The following is a 15,225-nucleotide window of genomic DNA, read 5'->3' as shown; positions in this document are numbered from 1 at the left end:
GTGGCAAAATATTTTTCAAAGAATAATAATTGTTATGTCTTAATACAACAAAAATGTGATTGGTATCTGCTAAGTTTTTTAAAAATGAAGATTTTTAAAATGAAGTAAGGTCACAAAGGTTTCCAAAAACATACTACATTTCAGTGTTTCTCTACTAATTCTTGGAAAGAGTTTACAATATTGGTAACATTCACATATGTTTAATGTGATTTATTAGCAGAATGTACAAAATATACTTCCACTGTCTAATAACACAGGACAATTATACTTTGTGACCAAATTTGTTTAAGGAAACTTAAGGCATAAAAGGTATAGAGTTGATGCAGGAATTGGTAAACCAAAACTCTCTACCTGTCTTTTATGCAAATATACTGTCTGTTGAGAAAATAATTTTAGACTGGTTTATGGAGAGAAAAAATATTATTTATAGATAATATGTCATTACTTTTACAAAAACAATTCACTTAATGAGTCAGGAAAACATAAATTGTTTTAAACACTAGTCTCTCATTACCTGAGGTTTTTCTATTATCTTTCCCTAAATATCTCAAGGGGGTGTAAATCAATGACATTGACAACACTTTTGAGACTTGAGAAAGGAATCTGAACTATTAAATGCCACCTGTGGTCATGCCCACACCTGTGTGAGCACTTGATCCTCAGCTAACCACCTTTGAATAAGCTTCCCTTTTCTCTTTACAAATGAGAGCCTGAAAGGTAAAGAGGTTGCAGAGAATGTACAGGACTGGGTTCAAAGCTATCATCTGAACTCTGCTGTACCTGAATTCTTATCACCTAATCAGAGCATAGAAAATGGTTGAAAGCCTCCTAAGTGAGGAAAATAATCTAACCAATTGTTCCCTAAGCCTGTTGACGTAGCCAAATGTATTTGCAATCATTTTACTTCAAAGTACTTTAGTGCTATAGCCATAGCATAGGCTTATGAACCAGACTACTTAAATTCTCATGCAAGCTCTGCCACTTTTGCCTCTCTGTTTTCTCATCTGTAAGATGAGGATGATACCCTATACAGACTCAAGCTAAAAATACTAAGAACTGTGATAGTCATATAGTAGTACTTAGTTAATGATTTCTGTTATTATAAGTTAATTGACTATTACAGTTGTGTTTTTATGTACATGATATACTTCTTTATATTTAACCATGATTATATTATTATGACAGTATATTATTTAACCATATATAAACATAATATCATGTTACATATTTGTCATGAGTCTTTGTGAAATGATATGGCACATGAGGCATAAAATGAGATGTTATTTATATAAAACCTGAGGACAGTACCTAGCATCTTGTATGAATGTTTTAGGAAGATAGTAGGACACACATCAATATATTAATTCTTTTAAGGAAGTAAAGAAAAAACTTCCTTGATTACAATTATATAGTGTGCTAGTAATACACATTCTTATATAACAGAGTACCTTAAATGTTGCTTTTGATAATAAAAATCAGTGTTAGACTTGAGTCTAATGAGCTCTCTCTGTTCCTGTACTTCCTGAATTGTGCATATGGGCATGCCTATTGTAAGACATGTTTATTAATAAGAAACTCAGGGAGTTCTATTGAGCCATGAGAGACTTGCTTGGATTTGTTCTAACTTGGCATTCTCAATCTTACTCAGCAAGGAGTATGTTTTACTTGCCTTTTCTGTTAACTGTCCATAGATGGCTAGTCATTATCAGCTTCTAGTATTCATTTCTATACATTTACTATTCTTTGTTTTAGACAATCAAAAGTCAACAAATGTCTTAACTACTCTATTACTAACTCCTAATTGTTGCACAGTCATCAGATGGATATGTGTGGATACTTTGAAATCACATAGTCCTGCATCAAAATCTTTTTTAAAAAATTTATTTATTTATTTATTAAAAATTTCCTTCTCTTCCCATTTCCCTCCCCCTCCCCCCATTTCTCCTACCCCTCCCTAAGAGCAGTCCTAAGAGCAGTCAGGGTTCCCTGCCCTGTGGGAAGTCCAAGGTCCTCCCCCCTCCATCCAGGTCTAGGAAGGTGAGCATCCAAATAGACTAGGTTCCTACAAAGCCAGTACATGCAGTAGAATCAAAACCCAGTGCCATTGTCCTTGGCTTCCCAGTCTGCCTCATTGTCAGCTACGTTCAGAGAGTTTGGTTTGATCACATGCTCCATCAGTCCCAGTCCAGCTGGCCTTGGTGAGCTCCCATTAGATCAGCCCCACCGTCTCAGTGGGTGGGTGCACCCCTCGCTGTCCTGACTTCCTAGCTCATGTTCTCCCTCCTTCTGCTCTTCATTTGGACCTTGGGAGCTCAATCCTGTGCTCCAATGTAGGTCTCTGTCTCTATCTCCATCCATCGCTGGATGATGGTTCTATGGTGATATTCAAGATATTCATCAGTGTGGCTACCTGCATCAAAACCTTTATCCTGTCACGCTTATGTATAGATATGCTCCCATGTACGTATAACCCCCCCATCTCTAGCCCCCACATGTATGCATGAGTCAGAGATAATTTCTGTACTAACTGACACCTTATGGGTCCTCTAAGCCCCAGGATGTAGCTTGTTGACTATATATTTAGAAGACAGTTATACAATAAGCTAGGCTTTTTCTTTAATTAAAATTTTGAGAATCTTGAAAGAAATTGGGAAATGTTCTGACTTTTTCTATTTTTCACAGTGGCTTGAGGTGTATTTGTGCTGGTTCCTCCTTGAAGATCTGGTAGACTTTCTGATTTTAGTGGAATTGTGTTGAGTTCCTTCTGTTTAAGTTGATGTTGGCTGTGTCCTTGCTGTAAACTGTCTTTATCATGTTTAGGTATATTCCTTGTATCCTTAATCTCTCTAGGACTTTTATCACGAATGGGTGTTGCATTTTGTCAAAAGCCTTTAATGTAACTATTGGGATAATTGAGTGGTTTTTGTCTTTCAGTTTGTTTATATGTTGGATTACATTTATCAATTTACATATGTTGAGCCATCCCTGAATCTCTGGGATGAAGTCTACTTGATCATCGTGGATCCTCTTTTTTATATGTTCTTGGTTTATGTTTGCAAGTGTTTTGTTGAGCATTTTCTGCATCTATGTTCATAAAACAAATTGGTTTGCAATTTTCTCTATTGGGTCTTTATGTGGTTTGGATAGTAGGGAAATTGTGACCTTGTGAAATGAATTTGGCAATGTTTCTACTGTTTCTATATTGTGGAATAATTAAAGAAATACTGGTGTCATTTCTTCCTTGAAAATCTGGTAAAATTCTGTACTAAAACCATCTGACCCTTGGCTTTTTTTGTGTATGGGGGCTTTGGAACTCTTGATGATTGCTTCTATTTCACTAGGGCAGTGTTTATCAGCTATTCTAAGGAGTGTCAATTTATTATGGTTCCTTAAGTTGTGGTGACCCCCATCCTAAAATTATTTTTGCTAGTTCTTCATAATTGCCATCTTGCTATTGTTATGAATTGAAATGTAGATACTTTTTAGAGATAGAGGTTTACCAGCAGAAATGCAACCCACATGTTGAGAATCACTGTACCAGGGTTTACAAATCTGTTTAAATTGCTTACATGATTTTTATTTAACTTTGGTATGTTTCAAGAAAATTATCCATTTCTTTTAGATTTTCCTTGGTGGAGTATAACTTTTCCAGATATGTCCTTATAATTCTCTTAAATTTAATTTTCATTTTTAGTTTTGTTATTTTGGAAATTTTCTTTTTGCTTTTTACTTAATTTGGATAAGGATTTGTTAATCTTATAGATTTTCCTCAAAGAACTAACTCTTTCTTTCATTAATTCTTTGTATTGGTTTTTGTTTATTTGTTTCTACTCTATTGATTTCCCGCGAGTTGGATTAGTTGTCATCTGTTCTTTTTGGGTATGAGTCCTTTTTGCCCCAGACCTTTCAGGCAAGCTGCTAAGTTTCTAATATGAGATCACACCACATTTTTTTGTGTGTAGGCACTTAGTGCTTTGAACTTGCCTCTTAGAACAGCCTTCATTGTGTCCCATAATTTTCGATACATTGCATATTCATTTTCCTTCAATTCTAGAAAGTCCTTAATTTCTTTCTTCATTTCTGTCTTGACATTTTTTTATTCAGTAGTGAGTTGTTCAGTTTCCACAAGTTTGTAAGCATTCTGTTGTTTTATTGTTGTTGTTAGAATTTAATTTTAATTCATTGTGGTCACATAGTACCCAGTGTATTGTTTTAATTTTCTTGTGTCTGTTATGACTTGACCTATTATGTGGTCAGTTATGGAGAATGTTCCATGAGGTCCTAATAAAGCATATTCTTTTGTGTTTGGGTGAAATGTTCTGTAAATATTCATTGATCCATTTGGCTTATAATGTCAGTTATCTCTGGCATTTTCTTGTGTAATTTTTGTTTGGGTGATCTGTCTGTTCATAACCATGAACTACTGAAGTCTACTACTATCAGTATGTAAGGACCAATAGGTGATACAAGCTTTAGTAATGATTATTTTATGAACTTGGATGTCCTTGTCATTTTAGAAAATAATAGTAATAGGTTCTCTACTAGGACTTATGACCTGTCTAATCATACTTTTGGAACAGTGATGTGCCAGCTATGTGTCTTATCTTGTAGAGAGGGCTATAAATTTAATCAGAAATCAGTTTGTTTCTCCACAATGTCCGGGGCAGCACTGTATTAGTGGCACGTCTTGTCAGTCTAGTCATTTATTTTTCTCTCAGTGATTAGGCTGAATAGGCTGTTGTTTCTTTTTCTCCTCTCCTCAAGAAACGTGTATAGCATACTCAAAAGCTATGGAAACTAGCCATATAAGGATGAAGCTTCTAGCCCTGTACCAGATTGATTTCTCAATGTCCTATGATTCAAGTATGTGTTATCTTCTTCAGTAATAAGGCTTAAATTGTCTTGTTCTGGAGGGTCACCCAGAGGATCATCAATAGCTTGTCATATTTGGAGTCTGTGGAATGTCGCTGGCCAACAACTCCAAAATCACTAAACCATTCATTCCTAGCACTGGAATTTTTATTTGTTATCCTCTGATGTTTAGTAAGGGACTTGGTACATCACTATAAAATAACTACATTTGAATATTTTAATATATGTATATAAATGATTTTAGAAAGCTTCTACCATTAAGTTTCTAAATGCTTTCAGGTTTGTAAATACAATTAGTTAAACATAATATGTATCTAGCATGATCACAAGGGAACCACATGCACACATAAGAAGAGCTAACCAGAAAACTGAACATCTTACAGTAAGTTCTGACTCACTTCATGAGCTGTGAGGAAAAGAAAGTTGTATCCCATGGCTTCTGCTCTCAATGATAGTCAAGGGAAATGAATATCATGCACACTGAAGTATTAAATATTGATACAATGTGTGATGCCTGCCACATAACAGCTGTAGACAGATAATATTGAAATTCAGGCTACAGAATGGAGGGAGGAATAAATCATGTCTTCCTTAGCATTTGTGAAATTAAATGCTAAAAACAGCTTTGCATTTTATCTAGGACAACTGTTGTGGGATGTTTATTGGTGACTTGAGTATGCTGCTGAATGCTATGACGAGCTGTTGCAAGCTGATGGATTGTGCAATTGTTGTAAACCCGGGATGGAGTTGAGCAGTGTTCTGCAGGGTTCATTAAAGCTAATAGTGCACAAGGAGCAAAGAAACTTTTCATACTAGAAATATGTGTACTCTTTGAATTTTTTAGTGCTTTGATCTTCCCGAAGTTATGAACTATCAAATGTCTATCTAAATAGACTACATATTGCACCAACAATAAAACTTTCTTGAAAAAACACAGAAAAATGTTTTCTAGCTGTTTCTAGTACATTCAGGACTTGGGCACTTGCATTTGCCACTTAGTGCAGAACAGATCACAATGGAAGATTTCTTGCTGAAAAATAGCAACCCTGCAAATATGTGCACACATTGGAATAGTTTGGATATGCTTTGCTTCTCTCAAAAGTCAATGCACTACAGGCTTAGTCCCCACTGTAGTGATCAGTGTGTGTGTGTGTGTGTGTGTGTGTGTGTGTGTGTGTTTGTTATTGTTGTTATTGTTGAAACTTGAACAGTAGAACTTAAAGAAAGTAATAATTCTTGATGAAATAATCTTCAAAAAGTGATTATGCATTTTGGAAGTGGGTTAGATCTTGAAGGGCTGAATTACCTAACAAAGGAGGTTGTTACAGACAAGCCTATGTTTGGTCTTTCTGCATTTGCTCCTGGGGCCTCCGCACTGCTCACAGTATGTGATGGCATTTGCACTGTTGTGAGAAAGCCTATTACTCTCTTTAGAGGTGGCCTCCAGAGCTTGGAGTTTAAAACCTCTGAACTTGTGGACACAATGGACATTTTCCTTTAGTGTCAGCCTTGCATATTTTTTAGAACAACATTAAATGGAGGTTTTATATACACACATTTATATATACATATACACATATGCCTATGCACATATGGGGAAATTGTGATACATATATACATTAAAATGGTATTTAAAAACTTATTTCTATCAGGAGAAAGGACTGATTATTCACTCTGTCTTTTTATAAAAGTCCAGTCATTTAGTCAAAAGTTCAGTTATTGTCATAGAGGACAAATTGAAGGATGATAAAAGTACCCAATCTGTTACCTGTTTTCTTTTTAGATAAGAATTTCTAGGTTACAAAATGTTTTATTTGGGTTGTAAGAGCACACTACAGCACACATTTTCATTCACAAAAAAACTCACTGTCTAAGACATAAACAATAATATCAAAATGTTCATGGTGAAGCTGAGAAACTTGAATCTTAATCTTCCTCCTCACTTTTTCTGCACCATGCAGTATGGTCAGTTTTGTGGAGGCTCTCTCCTACCATTTGCATCTAAGACCTACGGCAGACATCTGAAGTCAGTGCTCAACAATTTAGAGGGCATAACAGGCTTCCAGTTTTCTGCAAAGTTCATTCTCTCCACCTCTGTCTTCCTCCCTTCCCTCTCCTCCCATCCATCTAGATTCCTCTATCTCCTGTCTCCTCCTTTCTGCCTTTCCCCTCCTCTCTTTCTCTTTTTCTTTCCCCATACTACCTTTTTCTTCGCTTCCCATTTCTCTCTCTCCTTCTATACCAGTTCCATATCTCTCCATCTTCCTGTCTTCTCTTTGGATTGTTTCATTATTGAATTACTCATACACGGTTGTCATATGCATTTTCCAATGGATATGTAAGGCCAGGATTTCTAAACCATCAAACTATAATTAGAATGAATGAAGCAATATTTTATTCATCTGTCAGATAAGCTATATCCTTGTTCTATTGCCATCAGCATAACATCAAGACTTTACCAAAAATAACAAAGTGCTTGTATAAAAATGCCTTACTACTGGGTAGTTAACCAATGAATGAATGATCTACTTGTAGGACTGTTCTTCTTTCTCCATAATAACACCCACTCCATTTCTTTTTCTTTAATCCAGAATCAGTCTGTGAAAGAAAACATGTAATTTCTTTCTTGCATTGAGATTCTTTTTAACTCACCTGATAATATCCAGTTCCAGTAATTTCCCTACAGAAAAGTTAGATTTTCACCTATGTATGTTTCTACTATATTTTAGAAAATTCAGAATTGCTAAAGGAAGACACTGTTTTCTAATATTTTGGGAACATATAAAATAGAAACTATATAGAAATTTTAGAGTTTGTATCAACTTTTATTGTGCAAATGCATTGATATTTACAAGTGATTCTATTTTAAAATGGCCTCTTTGGGCTGGAGTGCCATCATTACATTGTTTTTCTCTTAATCAGTACTTATAAAATTATAGTCTTCCCATTGTATAGAATTCTGTCAAACAACAGCTTCCTGTTTTGTTTTTGTTTTACTACTTAGTCTGAAATCTTTTCATTGTCCTGCCATCAACATTTCAAAAAGATATTTGTTACATACAAACATGAGATTGGCTGTGAGAGATGTTCAAATTCCAGAGTATTTAGTAGAGACTGAAAAAAATTAAGAAAGTGCATTCTTTTATCCGTTTGTCATTGTCCATTCATCCATTTCTATATATTGGATACTTGATATATTCTTGAATAGTGGTGGTGTAACAGATATCACGGTGCTTACAGGATAGAAGTAAGTGCCCACTATATATGTAAAGTGCAACTATTCAAAAATTGTAACTCTAAAGCATGATCTAAAGAGTATTAAAGGATACCTTTGATATAAGCCAGAAAATCTTTTCTTGGTGATAATATTCTAGTTTAGGTATAAGATATGAACAATGCTGGAGACCCATGGTTGCTAGAGAAAAGTATTTTAGGAAGAAATAACATTAAACCAAAGAGAAATTAGAAGGTGATTAAATAAATGAATTTTGTCAGGGAGTGGTTTGCTGGTGATGTAGATTTCTACAAATTGTATTTTCCAAAAAAGGATGTTGAACTTTTCCTAAGAACACTGGGAAACAAGTAGCCACCTGTCAATAGGCTCTAGTATTTTTATCAGTGGATTGTGGGAAACCCCATGAAAATGCAGTATTAATGAATTTGAAAGACAATATTGTGGTTTGAAAGTGCTTAAGGACCAAGATTAAATTAGGAACAGGATATTACCTAAGATTAACATTTCTTTTATCTTTTATTTCTGGGCTTATTATTCTTTTACATTACTTTATATGTATGCATTTTCATTAATTATTTCTATTACTGAAATAGATTTTTTTTCTACAAAATATTCTGGTAAAGGTAATTTCTTAAGGGCAAAACTAATGTGTTTCCAGTTGTGGGCTTAGATTAAAGTCTTCTAAAGAACAGAAGGCTATTCTGTAAACATTCATCACTTTCATTACTTTTGAAATAAAACTAGAATCGAAATTCATCTCAAAAGTGAGTTATTCAGTGTAAGCCTCCTGGGACCTTTGGGAGATGATGCCTAATGAATAGTAAAGGAAGGTTTCCTCAAGTGGCAATATGGTAGTACATTGTATGTGATACAAAGCATATTTCTATTTCTGAGCTCTTTTCATATTTAATTTGAAAAGTCTAGAATTACTTTTTCTTTCTTTATCCCACCAACCACATTCCTGGTTAATGCTATTTCTTTTGTTAGAAAATCTGTACTTTAATCAAGTCACATTAAACAGAACCTTCTAAGAGACCGTAAAATTTCCCTGAAGAGTTCCCAATGGGTTATCCAATACCAAGTGGTCAGTCCTGAAAATCACATGCATACAATGCTATATGTACTGAGAAGGTTGTTATATATTTATGATAATAAATATACAATAATTAAATAAATAGATACTATAAATTTAAGAGAGAGAATGTCTGAGAGAGAAGCAGAGAAAGTGAGGAGAGAGCAAGGGGTGCATTGGAAGGGCTGGAGGGAAGAAAAGGAAGGGAGAGAATGATGTAAATATATTTTAATTTTAAAAAACTTAAAAAAATTAAAAGTCAGGAGTAGATGAGATGTTCTTCAAGTAGGCTCATGTAATCTCTCCTGCATTTTCTTTGTCCTTACCAAGTAGTGTTTGTCATACATCATTGTAATCTGGAATTGTCTTAACTACTAGGAGGTATGTATAATAGGCCAGAGACATTTTTTACCTACCTCCAGTTTCAAATGTGAGCAAGAATGCTTAGTAAATATTTGTATGCTTAAGAATAAAACAAAGGGGTTATGAAAAGTAAGTTTATGATGACTTGTGATAGCTGTGATCACTCTATGGAAGGATTGTTTTAAATAAGTATATAGCCCTGAGGACTGTCATGATTATTTTTTAATATTCTTAAAATATTCTTTGGTTCATTAAAGTTTTTGAATCTAGTAGAAAATATTGGACTTGAGTTTCAACCTCTACTTTAAAACAGCAATTAATTTGTTTCTTTTTCAAAATAGAGTAAAAATGCCAATCAAAATATTCCATTCATGAGATGATATTTTGTCTAGCTTTAAAGATTTCAAAACAAAAAGCAGGTTCCATACTGTATATGCTATTCGGTTCTGAGCACTATACTTGGTTTGTAAAATCATTTTTCTACATGTCTTGTTTGTTCTCTGCCTCTGAGATCACGAACATTTCTAGTTTTTTATTTGCTTGAAAGTAATTAATGTGCTGCTTAATCTATAGTTGTTTTGATAAAGTAGTTGAATATAAAGATAGGTACATTGTATAATTGAGAAATATGTAGCGATTTTCTCAGCTGATAGTATGTCTTAAAGGCAGATATGTCTAAACTAAAGGTAGGAAGGCTGAGAGGAAATTACAGTTTTAAACTAAGTTAGAAATGTGTCCTTCTGTTTATACAGAAAAAAATAATACATATCATAAATAATCTCAGATAATATTTCATAGAATGGTCTTTTAACATTAATGATCATGTTTTTTAGGTGTGCCTTTATCTTTTTAAAATACTAATAGTAGGACTAAGGCAGAGTCAAGGAAGATGCAATGTGCACAATTGAAGAATATTTGGTGAAGCACCAACATCATTGTAACTTGTAGATTTTAATGAATATTTTAGTTATTTTTCTGTTGCTTTGGGAAAACACCTTGACTGAGGCACTTTACAAAAGAAAGCATTTAATTTGGTGAATATGGTTTCAGAATATGGATGATGGCAACACATGGCAGTCATAGTTTAGAGCAGTAGTTGAGAGATGACATATTGATCTATAAGCAAGAGATATGGAGCACTAACTGGACATGGTGTGAGCTTTGGAACTCTCAAAGCCTACCCTGAATGACATCTCTTTATCAACAATGCCATACTTCCTAGTCCTTGTCTCAAAGGGTTGCACTAGTTGGGGACCAATAATTCAAATATTTGAGTTTATGGATGCTATTCTTATTTAAGCCACCACAGTGGGATTACAGAGAAAACATTGTTGGCAGGTTAATACTAAGGTTAATGTGTTATATTTAGAATTCATAAATAAATCTTCTACAGCTTTCTTCATAAACTACTTTTAAAATACTTGGATATTTAATTATTTTTACTTCAAATGACAAAAGGATTTACAAATGGTTCTAAAATTGCCAACTAGCTACACCAATTCCAGCTGTCAAATCAGAAATGCATGATGGGGAATTTGTGTTTAATGGGTACAGAACTTCACTTTGGGGAGATTAAAAGAGAGGAATGGTGGAAAGAATACCAGATAAGCATGTATATGTTGAAAACCCACAATAGTGTAAGCTTCAATATGGCTCACATGAAAAAGCTTTGTGACTGAATTAACAAATTAGTCTTAGCTTATATACACGCCATTGATATAAAAATACGCTGTTTCTTCTCATTAATTTAGAAGGACTCCATTATCTCCAACATGGGAGTATGCTTTATCTATTTTAAAAATAAATATAAGTAGTTGCTTTAGTTTTATAGAGAAAACCATCCTGACAAAAAGTTGATAATACAAATGTATTGATATCTTGCAGTTTCTGAAAGAGAAAGAAGTTGTAGCCATCTTTCCATTGTTCTTGCCCAACAAATATTTTATTTTTTTTTATATTTTTTTCATTCCAACCACAGTTCTCCCTCCTATCCCTCCTCCCACCACTCTCTCCTCTCCTCCAACCCACCCCTCCTCCACTGCTCCCAACTAGTAAGGGCTCCCATGGGGAGTCAACAAAGTCTGATGCATTAAGTTGGGGCAGGATCAAGCCCCTTCCCACTGCATTGAGCCTGAGCAAGGCATTCCACCATAGAGAATGGGTTTTGAAAAGCTAGCTCATGCACCAGGGATAGATCCTAGTTCTACTGCCAGGGGCCTCTCAGATTGTCCAAGCTTCATCACTGTCTCTCACATATGGAGGGCTTAGTTTAGACCCATGCAAGCTTCACAAGTAGAGTTCATAAGTTTCCATGAGCATGGTTCAGCCATTTCTGTAGATTTTTTCATTATGATCTTGACCTCCATTTGCTTATATATTCCCTTTTCCCGCTATTTGATTGGATACCCGGAGCTTGGCCTGGTGCTTGGTTGTAGATCTCTGCATCTGGTTCCATTAGTTACTGGATAAAGGCTGTATGATGATAGTTGGAGTATTCGCTAATCTGATTACAGGGGAAAACCAGTTAAGGCACCCTCTTCACTATTTCTAGGAGACTTAGCTGGGCTCTTCCTTGTGGATGCTTGGCAATTTTCCTAGCACCAGGTTTCTCCGTAACCCCATAGTGGCTCTCTCTATCAAGATCTCTCTTTTATTGCTCTCTCACTGTAGTAGGAATGGCGGGCTGTGTCCTGCCACCCGGCTAGCTTTACCCAAAATAATTACATGGAAACTATTTTCGTTTAAACACTGCCTGGCCCGTTATCTGTAGCCTCTTATTGGCTAACTCTCATATCTTGACTAACCCATTTCTAATAATATGTGTAGCACCACAAGGTGGTGGCTTACCAGGAAGATCCTAACCTGCATCTGTCTTGGAGAGGAGAGCTATGGTGTCTGCCTGAGGTGTCTGCCTCACTGCCTTCTTCCCAGCATTCTGTACTCTTTACTCCGCCTACCTAATTTTCTGTCCTATCAAAGGGCCAAGGCAGTTTCTTTATTAACCAATGAAAGTAACACATAGGCAGATGACCCTCCTCCATCATCTCACTCTGTCACTCTCCCTCTTTGACCATCTAATTCTGTCATGTTCTCACCTCCCATCCCTTCCCTTTACTGCTTGCCCCCTCGCCCCAGTTTACCCAGGAGATCTTATTTAATCCCCGGCAATCCATGTGTCCCTCTTAGGGTCTTCCTTGTTCCCTGGTTTCTCTGGAGCTATGTCAGTGTTTTTAACCTCTGAGCTATCTCTACAGTTTGGCAAATATTTTTTTTAACATTTTCTATTTCTTTAATTTTAATTCTGTCTTCTTTTTTTCTCTATATGTGTGGCTAAAAAGTCGGTATGAACCGAGGTGATTTTTAAAGAACACTGAAGACACCTGTGATGGATTAAAGTAGAAATGTAGAACAGTTCTAAAAACATTGGAGGATTAGACAAAGAACTGACTGATAATGTGTGCTGTAAGAGTTTCTTCTTCATCAACTATCTCAGACCCTGGATGTGCTTGAGTAGCAGAAGTATTTTCCAACTGACAGGGGGAAAATAATTCTCTTTTTGTTTCCTTTAAGGAACACACTTGGAAATGTTTTCAAGATTATTAAAAAAACTGTAAAATATAAGGTAGTGTAAGGTAGTGTAGGTGCTGCTCTTAATCATTTGCTTCACCGATTCTTTCTGTGTCGTGTGGTGAATAAAGCAAATAAATAAGGATGGAGGCTCCACTCTGTTCTGTCTGTATGCCAGGATATGTCAACTGAGATGGCTTGAAACAGAGAGACTGCTATGATTTGGCTGCTCTGATGTCCCTTATGGCTTCTCTTTCAATCTGCCTTGAACAAGCAACTGTCCCCAAATTCTTGAATGCATATATATATATATATATACACATATATATACACTTATATATATATGTATATATACACACACATATATACATATATATGTATATATGTGTGTGTATACATATATGTGTGTATACATATATATTATGTTACATATAAATAATTTATATATATATATATATATATTCAGAGAGAGAAGGTTAGAGGTTTATAATCAGTTACCTTTGGATTAAATTCATTTGACAAAAAGAATAGAAATAACAATTAATTATTAGAGAGAGGTAAACCTTCATTTATGTAAATAAACTGGAGTGTTGTCTGATCATTTTTCCTTGGAATGGTTGCTCTTTTAATTGAGAGGGTGGTGTGCAATATGCTGCTGACATGCTTTAAAAACCTACATGAAAGTTTTCTTGTAACGCAAGAAGTATATGATATGAATCATGAAGGCATACATATTTCCACTAAGGGCAAGAGCTTATTCATCTCTGTGTGTGTCTTCCCATGTTTGTTTGTTTTGAGATTAACACAGGCAAGAGAGTCTTCGTTTATCCTCCAGTACAGCTTGACAGAGCCCTGACACTGTTTTCTTCCTGTGCCTTTTGTGAAGTATTGAGACTCTGGTTGTGTCTTGTCACTCAAAAGGTTGAGCACGATTGTTAATTTCTTGTCAGACTGCAGCATTGTGATTTGCTTTCCAAATCAGAGTGCAGATTCCCATTACAACATGCTCCCCTGTTATCTAGAATCCCTTCGTTCTTTTTCTTGCCCCCGTCCCCAATAATCACCCTTAGAATTTCTCCTTTCATGAGTTTCCCACCTGGAATCAGCAGCTTCTGTGGACTGAACTAATAATATTTTACAAAGACATCAATAGATTATTTATTCTCTTTTTTCTGTAAAAATCATATGCCGATACATAAAATACTTAATAAAACAAAAGGTTTATATTTATTCGTTTAAAAGCCGTGTCTTTATTCTTTCTTGATGCTGAAATATGGGAGCTTAAAGTCCTTTCTTAATAATAACCTTTAAGAGACCAGCCTTGAAATAGTCTAATTGCATCCTTCCTTGGCATCTTTAAATCAAATTAACTAGACACTTCGTGAGGAGGTAAAAGGAAAGGACATTTTTGTATTGAATCTGACTGGGTGAGAAGATACTGCTGCAGCAGAAAGCACGACGAGAATCTGGGCTTTCCCACTGTGGTAGCAAAGGGGGGAATTATGGGTTGGTGGTCTGCTTCATGTTAGGAGGACACCCCTCCATCTGTTCACAGTTCAGCGTGCTTCCAATTTAAAGCTGAGATTTCGACGCAAGCCTCAATTTCTTTCCCCCATTTTAAATGCAAAGCAAGGCTTATGAATCATAGTGTCTCTGCTCCTAGAATTAATACCACTCTCCACACCCCCCTCCCCAAATTATCCGGCTGTTTGTTTGAGTACCTGCTTGCTGTGGTACACAATGGGCAGCTTTGAGAAGAAAAATTGATAATCTTCACGGAAGAGTAATTTGAATGAAATTACACTTGACAGCCAGTCTCCAAGCAAACAAGAGGCGCGAGGGAGCCTCAGCTAAGCTCTAAGGACTTGCTCAAGCCACTGCTGCTGGAGCTGCCCAGGGGGAAAAAGCACCGGCTTTCTCAACATCTAATTGAGCTTTTGACTAATTCCGTGCTCCAGATTCTCCCGAAGAAAGGTAGCCATGGAAGAGAATATGGAAGAAGGACAGACACAAAAAGGTACTGAGCTTTTAAAAGGGTTTATTTGTAACAAAGTGATCGCTTTGCGCTTTCGTTGTTTGCTTTAGACACTTGCCAGGAAGGCTAATGAATCTTTTT

The 15,225-nt window shown here is 35.6% G+C and overlaps 1 protein-coding gene across 1 annotated transcript in view; it reads left to right on the top strand.

The window, feature by feature from the left end:
* Gpm6a (glycoprotein M6A) overlaps nucleotides 1-15,225 on the top strand; it is a 238,496-nt gene that overhangs the window by 121,199 nt on the left and 102,072 nt on the right. The window lies entirely within an intron of this gene.

The sequence above is a fragment of the Arvicola amphibius genome, chromosome 4 (genome assembly GCF_903992535.2).
Source record: "Arvicola amphibius chromosome 4, mArvAmp1.2, whole genome shotgun sequence".
Lineage (NCBI taxonomy): Eukaryota > Metazoa > Chordata > Mammalia > Rodentia > Cricetidae > Arvicola > Arvicola amphibius.
Note: the sequence above shows the minus strand (reverse complement) of the source record. Positions and strands in the feature narration are given on the sequence as shown.